Below are 10,717 nucleotides of genomic sequence, written 5' to 3'. Positions count from 1 at the left end.
ATTGGGAGAAAATGTCAAGGAATGAATTGGTCCCTTGTGTCCAGTGAAGATTCTTACACAGTTCCCATTCAAGACATCCCAAAGTCGCACAGTTCTGTCTGCAGAGCCCGTAACAACATAATTAGAGTTTGGGTGGAATCTGGTGCAATTTACATCAGCAAGATGTCCAGCAAATATCCTTAAAGGTTGGTAGTGGTCTGTAGCCCAGAGCTGAGCTACTCTATCATGACCTCCTGACACAAAATAATAGCCATATGGAGAAAATTGCGTGTCCCAGACTGGATAGTTGTGTCCTTTGTATCCCACTAAGCAGGTCAATGTTTAAAGACTCCATAATCTCACAGTTCCATCTTCTGAAGAAGAAAGCAGGTAGTTCCTATCTGGACTGAAGCTGGCTCCATAGACAGGCCCACTGTGACCATACAAAATCTTCAACTCACTTGCCGTCTTCTCATCCATGATTCTCTCTAAGACATCATCAGATTCTTTGTCTATGAGGCTAAGATCTGCAGCTTGTTTCACACTGCGAAGCTTCTTGGGTGTCACAGACCACACTCTGACAGTTGAATCTGCAAAACCTCCAGCAATCAGACTAGAATAATCAGTGACATCCACTGCGGTGAGGCCCTGATAAGCATTAAGGAATGTATAGAAACAGATGGAGGGTAAGCAGTCTGGACCAAGGCTTAAGCGTTTGGTGGTTTCTTTCATATTCATTATCTTATCCAGCTTATCTGAATCTTTCAACTCAGGAAGAGGGATTCTGTTCTGAGGTGGGACATTGGGATCTTGTTTTTTGCTTTTGGATCCAATACTATCTCTTTTAGGCTTTTTCTTTTTAGGTTTCCCTTCTTCATTTTCTCCCTCTTCATCATCTAAGGGTACCTCAATTTCTGGTTCTTTTAATAAACCAAAAAACACCTTTGATTTGTTTGCCTCTTGTTTCACCTCCCCTGCCAGACTTCCCACCATCGCATCTATCTGCTGCTTACTACGCGGCATGCCATCGAAGATGTCAATGTACAGGTGCTCCTGAACTATGTTCCATATCTGATTGTTCTGTTACTCCTGAAGATGCCTCTTCAAGAGTTGGTATGAGTCATGGGAAATACGCAGAACAAATTTACTTGTTCGAAAATCCAGCATGGTCTCATTCCCTTTCATATGTTCCTTTTTGGTAAGACTAGATAATACTCGTAGGTCATCTTGGTAATAACATTCCTGATCTCCATGGAATTTCTCAAAAAACGATTTTGCTTCATTCTCATGTTGATTGTAGACTAGCTCCAAGTACATATGCACAAATAGTGGATAAAAGAGTTGCGACAGTTCTGCCTGATGGCAGTCCAGAGAACATGCAATGAAATGTTTAAGTCCACTGTAGTATTCTTCATACATTGCAGGATCTCCTTGCTGGTTATAAGCAGACAGCACAGCACTAACATCTGGCTGGTCCTCCACAGCTACACTTGCAACTTTTCCTGGAGCTGCAGGCATTGAAGCTGAGCCCGAGACACTGGCGGCTCCGGGCACACTGGTGCCCGGAGGGTCGGGGGGCCGAGCCGGGCACCGAGGTGGTGACACGGCTGAGAAGCGTGCTGGCCGCCTCGGCCTCGATGCCGTCCGCTTCTCCTGGAGCTCCGGAGCCTGCCACTGCCTCCTCCAGTAGTCGGGCCTCGGGGCGCAGCGCCTCTTCGGCCTCGCGGAGGTTGCTCTGCCGGAGGAACTGCAGCACAGCCAGCAGCGTCTGCGGATTGTGGGGAGCGTCGGTCTCCGTGGCTGCGGCGGGCGCTGGGGCCGCCCCCGCCGGAGCAGTGGTGGAGACAGCCACCGCGGGCTTTGGGGTCCCACCATCCCCGCCGGCCATGGACGCCGCCACCGTTTGACCCGTTGTTGGTATTGCCTCCGCTACCCTCGCCAGCCCCGTCTCCTGCCTGTGGAGGTAGCAGCGTTGGCGGTCCCTCCAGCTCTAGCTTGGCCGCCACCTCCATCTGCTCCTCCGCCAGTGCCACCATCTTCGGACCTCATATTTTCGATCGTGGTTTCTCTTTTTCCAGTGCCTCTAGTGCCTCATTTGTTTTATCTGCATTGTTCTGGATTTTTTTTTTTTCTCCTCCTGGTTTTTGCTTATATTATCCTGTAGTTCTTCGAGTTTGTCTTTCATCCATTGAAAATATTCAATCATTGTTCTTTTTAATTCTGTGTCAGAAAATTCCATCATACTTTCTGGCTTTAGGAAATCCATTGCTACTGTGTCACCCTTTGGGTAACATCTTGTTTTGCGCTCGTGTAGTGTGTAGTAGGGTAGCTTGTTTTCTTCGAGGCATTGATATAGTCTTGATCTGAAGACAATTTCTCTGAATTTCTGACTCAAGGAAAAGGTCAGTTCAGAGCCTGTGAGAGCAGTCTTTTGTAGGTAAGTCAGATCCAGGTGCTCTGGGTTAAAGGCAGGCTGATTGACTGGTCGTGTAGGCACAGGTGTGGAACCAAATGGGGTGGGGCAGGCAGGGGGAGTGAAAGAATCACCAGGATGGGTCAATCACTTGCGGGACCCCACTCAGACCTTAGCTGCCCAGGTGTGCTCATGATTGAGGTCCCTGAACAAATTTCAGCTGTCCGTCTCCCACTCAGCAGTTCTCACTCAGTGGCCCCTACCCAGTGGCACTATCCAGTGCTCTCGCCCAGTGGCCCCTGTCCAAGTAGGGTCCTGGGTTTAGCAGGACCAGCGAAGACTCGGGCAAATTTCCATAAAGCAGTATGGGTTTAATCCTCTGATTCCTAAAATTATTTGTATCAATAAAATTTCTTATTATAATTCCAAGTGTCCATGTCACATAGCAGACCCACTGGGTCTTGGTGGGGCTTAAGAGAATTCAGCCAATTTCCCCACTAAGCTTTCCCCTTTCAAATGGGTCCAGCAGCTTCTGGCTTTTGCTGATCAGAAGTGTGGACCAAAATGTGGCCCAGAATGCAACTGAGGCTATGTGCATGTTCTGAGTCTAATCCCACAAAAATTCTGATTCAAATTCCCACTGTTCACGTCATGCAACAGACCCACCTGGTCTTAGTGGGGCTTTAGAGAATTAAGCCAATTTCCCCATTAAGTTTTCTCCTTTCAAATGGGTCCCATAGAAGCTCATTTAATGGCTTCTGGTTTTTGCCAAGTTCGTGCTGAGTTCTTACTAAAGTTCCAATACTAAAAGTTTCAACAAAAGATATGATTCAAAACCTATTGTCCATGTCATGCAACAGACCTGCCAGGTTTTGGTGGAGCTTAACAGAATTCAACCAATTTCCCCACTAACCATTTTCCTTTCAAGTGAGTCCCGAAGCAGCTTGGCTAGTGGGTTCCAGCTTTTGCTGGGTCTGTGATGGGACCACGGCATGTCAGGGTGTTAAGTTTTTATAGCTTCTAAAATAATGTGTTAACAAAAGTTCTGATTCAAATTCCTACTGTTCACGTCACGCTTTGATGGTCGGTCTCTATGGTGCGTGAAGTACTCTTCTTGTGTCCCGTCTCCGTGTAACTTGCTATCCCTCTGGCTCTTCACACTGTACTCTCCACCACCACCATCTTCCTATATTTATTTTTTTAAATTTTTTTATTATTAAATGAAAATTTACAGAGACTTTGGATTTCAATTCATTCATTGTTGCACTTTTCTCCCCTTCCTATCCTCATCCCAGCACACTACCCTCTTGGAAAAGTAAAAGAAAAATTCTTTCTTTTATAATCGCTACCCCCAGGTCCATTGCACTATGCACTGTCACTCTGGAATCCCGTCAGGACAAAAATACCTAATGACATATCCCTTTTAAACAGTTTTCTCCTGTTTCAATGCAGTATACATTATTGAACCCATCTTTCTCAGTCTCCCCCCAACCCCATTGTCAGTCCTGTTTTACAACAGTGGCACCATGCAGTATTTGTCCTTTTGTGACTGAGATACTTCACTTAGCATAATGTCCTCCAGGGTCACCCATTTGGAATAATATTGCATGAGTTCCTTGTTTTTTCAATGCAGTGTAGTATTCCATTGTGTGAATATACCACAGCTTCTATATCTATTTGCTTGTTGATGGACACTTAGGTTGTTTCCAACTCCTTGCTATTGTGAACAAAGCTGCGATAAACATGAGTATGTATATATCTGCTTCGATGTCAGTTATGGTCTCTTTGGAGTATATTCACAGTAGTGGTATTGCTGGGTCAAATGGTATCTCTATTTGCAACTTTTTGAGAAAGCGCCATACTGCTTTCCACAGTGGTTGCACCATTTTACACTCCCACCAACAGTGAATAAGCGTCCAGTTTCTCCACAACCTCTCTAGCATTTGTTGCTTGCTGTTCTGTTAAATTTTGCTATTCTGATTGGGGTGAGATGATATCTCATAGTTGTTTTGATTCACATGTTTTCTTAGTGCTAGGGATTTCGAACATTTCCTCATGTGTTTGTTAGCCATATGATGTCTTCTTTGGTGAAATATCTGTTCCTGTTCTGTGCCCATTTTTCTCTTGGACTATTTACTTTTATCTTGTTGTGGTGCTCAAGTATTTTATAAATTCTAGATATAAGTCCCTTATCTGACATGTCATTGCCAAATACTTTTTCCCAGTCTGTGACTTCCCTTTTTGCCCTGTTGGAGTTTTTGGAAGTGCACAGGGATTTGAGTCTTAGAAGATCCCATTACCTATTTTATTTTCTCCTGGTTGTAGGATACTTGGAAGACTGTTTATGTGTGGATTAGGACTTCTAGAGTTCTTCCTATCTTTTCTTTAATGAAGCTTATAGTCCTTGGTTTTAGTCATAGGCCCATGATCCACAAAGATTTTGATTTTGTGTATGGCGTGAGGTGTGGATCTTGCTTGAGTCTTTTGCAAATAGTTTTCCAATTTTGCCAACACCTTTTGTTAAAAATGCTAACTGATTTAATCTTCTTGTAAAAAATCAGTTGACCATAGATAGATGGGCTGATTTCTGGATTCTCAATTCTATTCCATTGATCTGTATGTCTGTCATTGTATCAGTACCATGCTTCTTAACCTCCCTGGCAGTGCACTAGGATTTGAAATCAGGGAGTGAGATACCTCCTACCTTTCTTCTATTTTTAAGGAGTGTTTCGGTGCTCCTTTCCATGTCAAATGAAACTGGAGAGGGCCTTTTCCATCTCATTGAAGAATGAGATTGATATTTTTATTGGGATTGCATGAAATGTGTAAATTGCCTTTGGTAGTATGGCCATGTTCACAATATTGAGTCTTCCAACCCATGAGCAAGAGATATTCTTCCATTTCTCTAGGCTTGTTTTTGCTTCTTGTAGTAATGTTTTGTAATTTTCTTTGAATAGATCATTTGTGCTTCTGTTTAAATTTACTCCCAAGTATTTAACCTTGTGATTGATTAGCTATTGTAAAGGGTATTGTTTTTCTTAGCTCTGGCTAAGAAATCCAACTGATTTTTGTATGTAGATCTTGTATCCTGCTACTTTGCTGTATTGGTCCACTCTGTCCAATAGTTTTCTTGCTGAGTCTTTGGGGTCTGCATAGAGAGATAATTTTACCTCCTCTTTGCCAGTTTGGATACCTTTTATTCATTTTTCTTGTCTTATTGCTATCACTTAGACTTCTAATACAATATTGAATAAGAGAGGTGATAGTGGGCATCCTTGCCTAGTTCCTGTTCTTAAAGGGAATGCCTTTAACCTCTCTCCATTGAGAACAATGTTGACTCTTGGGTTTGCATAAATACTTTTTACTATGTTGAAGAAATTCCCTCTAGTACTACTTTGTTGAGTGTTTTAATCAGGAAAGGGTGTTGGATATTCTCAAAGTCCTTTTCTGCATCAATTGATAGGATCTTGTGGTTCTGAGTCCTTGCTTCGTTAATGTGATGAATAACATTAATTGTCTTCCTTATGTTGAACCATCCTTGCATACCTGTTATGAATCCCAATTGGTCATGGTGAATTATTTTTTTAACATATCATTGGATTCTATTGCCTAGGATTTTATTAATGAGAGATATTGGCCTATAGTTTTCTGTTTTGGTGGAATCTTTACCTGGTTTTGGTATCAAGGTTATGTTTGCTTCATAGAATGAATCTGGGAGAATTCCATCTTTTTCTATTTTCTGAAATAGCTTATGTAGGATTGGTAACAGTTCTTCTCTCAATGTTTGATAAAACTCACTTGTAAAACCATCTGGTCCAGGGCTTTTTTTGGTTGGGAGTTGTTGTTATTACCTTTTCAGTTTCTTTTGTAATGGGTCTGTACAGGTGTTCAATTTTGGTTGGTGTCAGTTTAAGTAGGTTGTGCATTTCTAAGTGTCCATTTCCTCTAGGTTTTCATATTTGTTTGAGTATAGTTTTTCATAATACTCTAATGTTAGCTTTTTTATTTTAGGTGGCTCTTTTGTGAGGTTGTCTGATTCATCTCTTATTTGGATTATATCTATCTTCTTTTCTTTTGTGAGTTTTGCTAGTGGTTTTTCAATTTTATTAACCTTTTCAAAGAACCAACTCCTAGTTTTGTTGATAGTTTCAATTGTTTTTCTGTTTCCTTTTTCATTTATTTCTGCTCTAATTTTTATAATTTTAGGTTTTTTTCCAGAAGATGTCAAGTTTTCTGTTGTTCTTTTTCGATTTGCTGGAGATTTTGGGTTAGTCAATGGTCAGTTTTTCCTGCCTTTTGAAGTATTGTTGGTATAAATTCTGATTACTGATTTGGCTGTTTCCCAGAGGTTTTGGTAAGTGGTGTTTTCATTGTCATTTGTTTCAAGAAAGTTTTAATTTCATTATTTACTTCTTCTAGTACCCAGTCATGTCCAAGCAAGGTGTTGTTCAGCTTCCAAATGTATGGTTTTTTAAAAAAATCTTTTATCTTCTAATTATTAGTTTCTAATTTTGTAGCATTATGGTCTGAAAAGATGCTTTGTATTATTTCTATGTTTTTTAATTTACTGATGCTTGCTTTGTGACCTAGAATGTGATCTGTTCTGGAGAATATTCCATGCACATTGGAGAAGAAGGTATACTGTGCTTTTTTCTATGAGGTCAAATATTGGGTGCTTTAATTTTTCAGTGTCTTTGTTAAGTTTCTCTCTGGCAGTTCTATCTTTTTTTTTGAGAGGGGTGTATTGAAGTCTCCAAGTACTATAGTAGTGTTGTCTATTTCCTTTTTCAGTTTTGTTAAGGTTTGTTCTATGTATTTTTCAGGTCTTTCATCTGGAGCATAGAAATTTATTATTGTTATGTCCTTTTGTTCTACTGACCCTTTTAGTATTATGTAGTGACCTTCCTTATCCTTTGTGATGGTTTTTTTTAATTGACATTTATTCTATCAGAGATTACTACCGCTAATCCTGCTTTTTTTCTGGTTGCTGTCTGCTTGGTATATTTTTCCCACCTTCTTCTTTTTAGTCTTTCTTAATCGTCATTTTCGAAGTGTGTCTCTATTAGACAACATATAGTTGAATTTTGGTTTTTTATCCAATCTTCTACTCTTTTTCTCTTCAGTGGTGTATTTAAATCATTCACATTCACTGTGATTATTGAGAGGCAAGTTTTTTTTGCTATCATTGTGTTGAGTTCTTTTTGGTGTTGTTACTAGTTACTTTGGACTATGCTGCTTTCTGTTGTAGGTCTGTAAGAAGGACATCTCTGAGTCTTTCCTGCAATGCTGGCCTTGTTTTTACAAAGTCTCTTAGGTTCTGCTTTTCTGGGAATATCTTGATCTCTCCTTCATATTTAAAAGATAATTTTTCTGGGTACAGTATTCTTGGTTGACAGTTGTGTTTTTTAAGTGTTTTATATATGTCCTTCCACTCTCTTCTTGCTTGCATTTTTTCTGCTGAGAAATCGGCACTTAATCTTATCTTTCTCCCTTATAGGTTACTCTTTGTTTCTCCCTTGCTGCTTTCAGGATTCTCTCCTTATCTTTGGTTCTGGCAAACTTAATTATGATATGCCTTGGTGTTTTTCTTTTGGGGTCTGTTCTATATGGTGTTTGCTGAGCTTCTTGAATATATATATTCTCTCATTCTTCATTATGCCGTGAAGTTTTCCTCTAGTAATTCTTCCACAACTTTTTTGATGTCTTTACTTGCTTCTTTCTGTTCTGGGATTCCAATGATGTACATGTTATTTCTTTTGATGGTGTCCAAAATTATTCTTAGGTTTTCTTCTTTTTCCTTCTTGTTTGATTCTTCTTTCTTCTTTAGCAGATCATTGGTGAAAATTCTGTCTTCAATTTCACTGTTCTCTGTTCCATCTCTTCAGCTCTGCTCATGTGTCCCTCCATCATGTTGATAGCATCTTAAACATTGGACCTCATATTTTGAATAGTGGTCTCTTGTTTTTCCAGTGCTGCTAATGTCTCATTTGTTTTCTGTGCGTTGTTCTGGGTTGTTTTTTTATTTTAGCTCCTCCTGGTTTTTTGCTTGTAGTATCCCATAATTCTTCAAGTTTGTCTTTTATCCATTGAATATATTCAATCATTCTTCTTGAAAATTCTGTATCAGAAAGTTCTGTCAGGTTTCTGGCTTCAGGAAATCTATTGATACTGTGTCACCATTTGGGGGTGACATTTTGCTTTGTACCTGTGTAGTGTGTAAGATAGCTTGCTCTCTTCGAGACATTGTTATATTCTTGATATGAAGACAATACTCTACAGATCAGTTGGGCAGCTACCTGACTTGTCTGTTTCTCTGCACTTCTGACTTCAGGGAAATCTCAGTTCAGAGCCTGTGAGAGCAGCCTCTTGTCGGTAAGACAGATCAAGGTGCTCTTGATTAAAGGCAAGTTGATTGACCAGACGTATAGGCACTGGGGTGGAGCTAAATGGGGTGGGGCATTCATGGGGTTGGGGCAATCACAAGGGCAGGTCAAACACTTGTGGGATCTTACTTAGACCTCAGCTCTCCGGGTGTGCACACAATTGGGGTCCCTACTCAAATTCCATCTGTCAGTCTCCCACCCAGTGGTTTCCACTCACTAGTTCCTGCCTAGTGGCATTTATGTAGGTGCCCTCACACATCAGCCCCTGCCCAAGCAGGGTCTTGGGTCCAACAGGAACCCAAAAGTAAAATTCCCTCTGACCCACTTGCCTCTGGCTGTTCTGCAGAGTCCATAAAAGTTCAGACAGATTACCACTAGCTGGCTCAATCCTGGGAAGTCATATGGCCTAAGAGAGTTTGGCTTAATTCCCACCAATGGGCTTGCCCTTGGGTGCTCTCCCAGGTAATCGGCAATGTCCCCCAAAACCCAGTCAGGATCCTACCGGCCTTTCTCCTGCTAGATCAATCCCACAGCAGCTCAGCTGGTGGCTTTGGGTGATGGCTGGATTCACAGTGTGTCTTTGTATTCCTGTAGCTCTGAAAGGAACTGCTCCAACAAAAGTTCTGATTTGAAATCCTACTGTCCACAGCTTGCCATGTTGGTCAGTCTGTCTGTGTCATAAAAGGACTCTCTAGTGGCCATGAAGCACCACTGGGGCTGCAGGACTGTGGTGGGGGTGGAGGCACGCAATTGTGACACTGGCAAGGTGGAGGGAAGGGAGAGGGCACCGGGCTGTGGTGGGGAGAGCAAGGGGCTGGGGTGCAACCACTGGGAAGCGGGGGATTGGGCTTGGGTGCAGCCAGGGGTTTTATGTGGCATCTGGCTCTACAGTGGGGTCACACAGCAGAGGGTTGTCAGTCCTCTGGGGTCACAGTTGTCAGTCCTCTGGGGTCACGTGGCATTGGGTTGGTGGTCGCTTCTCTGAGGTCACTCGGTGGCAGGGGGTGGTTGCTCCTCTGGGGTCGTGTGGTGGCCGTGGGTGTTAGCTCCTCTGGGGGCCTGTCACTCCTCCAGGGTCACATTGTGATGGGTGGTAGCTTCCTGAGTTAATGGGTCCGTGTGGTCGCTAGACAGCAGTTATCCCCGTAAATAACTGTGGGAGCAGCACCGTCCATCCATGATTAGGTTTTATTTTCATGACAGGAGTCCCAAATGAAGGTTGCATAATGGAGTGGACCTGCGGTGAGGAGTTGTATAACAATGAAATAATTTTTCTTTTACTCTTCAAAGAGAAGAGTGAACTGGCCTGGGAGGGGTGGACAGGGAGAAAAGTGCAACAATGAATGAATGGAAATCCAAAATTTCTGTAAATTTTCATTAAAATTCAGAATAATAATAAAAAAATCAAACTTAAGAAAAAAAATCTTTGCCTCCAGGCAGCAGCTTGGTTTCACCCTCTCTAGAACAGACCTGAGTGTTCTGAAATCCACAGTATGTTCAACAATCTTCTCCAGCACCACAACTCAAACTTTTCTATCATCCTTCATTATTGTCCAGCTCTCTGATGAGTAGCAAGTAATTGTGAAGACCATAGCCAGTATCAGCCACACCTTAGTCTCCACATAGACATCATTGCTTTTCAGTACTCTGTAGAGGTCCCTGTCTTTTTGCTACCGATTGGTCTGGTGGTGAGAAATTTTGTCTTCTTGACATTGAGCCTCAGTCCATACTGAAGGCTGCAGTCCTTGACCCTCTGCATTAAGTGCATGAGGTCCTCCTCAGTTTCAGCGAGCAAAGTTGAGTCATCTGCATAACGCAGATTGTTGATAGATCGTCCACCAATCCTAACACCACGCTTCTCCTCATAGAGCCCAGCCTCTCGGATAATCTGCTCTGCATACAGGTTGAAAAGGTATGGAGATAGGACACATCCCTGGCGTAC

At 42.0% G+C, this 10,717-nt stretch overlaps 1 protein-coding gene and 1 pseudogene across 1 annotated transcript in view; one reads left to right on the top strand and one right to left on the bottom strand.

Annotated features, from left to right (window-relative positions):
* On the bottom strand, positions 1–2,015 carry LOC102858427 (annotated as a pseudogene).
* The window catches only part of OCA2 (oculocutaneous albinism II), a 569,803-nt gene that overhangs the window by 157,309 nt on the left and 401,777 nt on the right, over positions 1–10,717 (top strand). The window lies entirely within an intron of this gene.

Source organism: Elephantulus edwardii, unplaced genomic scaffold (genome assembly GCF_000299155.1).
Source record: "Elephantulus edwardii isolate Elephantulus edwardi_28Jun2011 unplaced genomic scaffold, EleEdw1.0 scaffold00234, whole genome shotgun sequence".
In the NCBI taxonomy this organism is placed as follows: domain Eukaryota; kingdom Metazoa; phylum Chordata; class Mammalia; order Macroscelidea; family Macroscelididae; genus Elephantulus; species Elephantulus edwardii.
The sequence above is the reverse complement of the archived record's forward strand: the minus strand, read 5'-3'. Positions and strand labels throughout refer to the sequence as shown.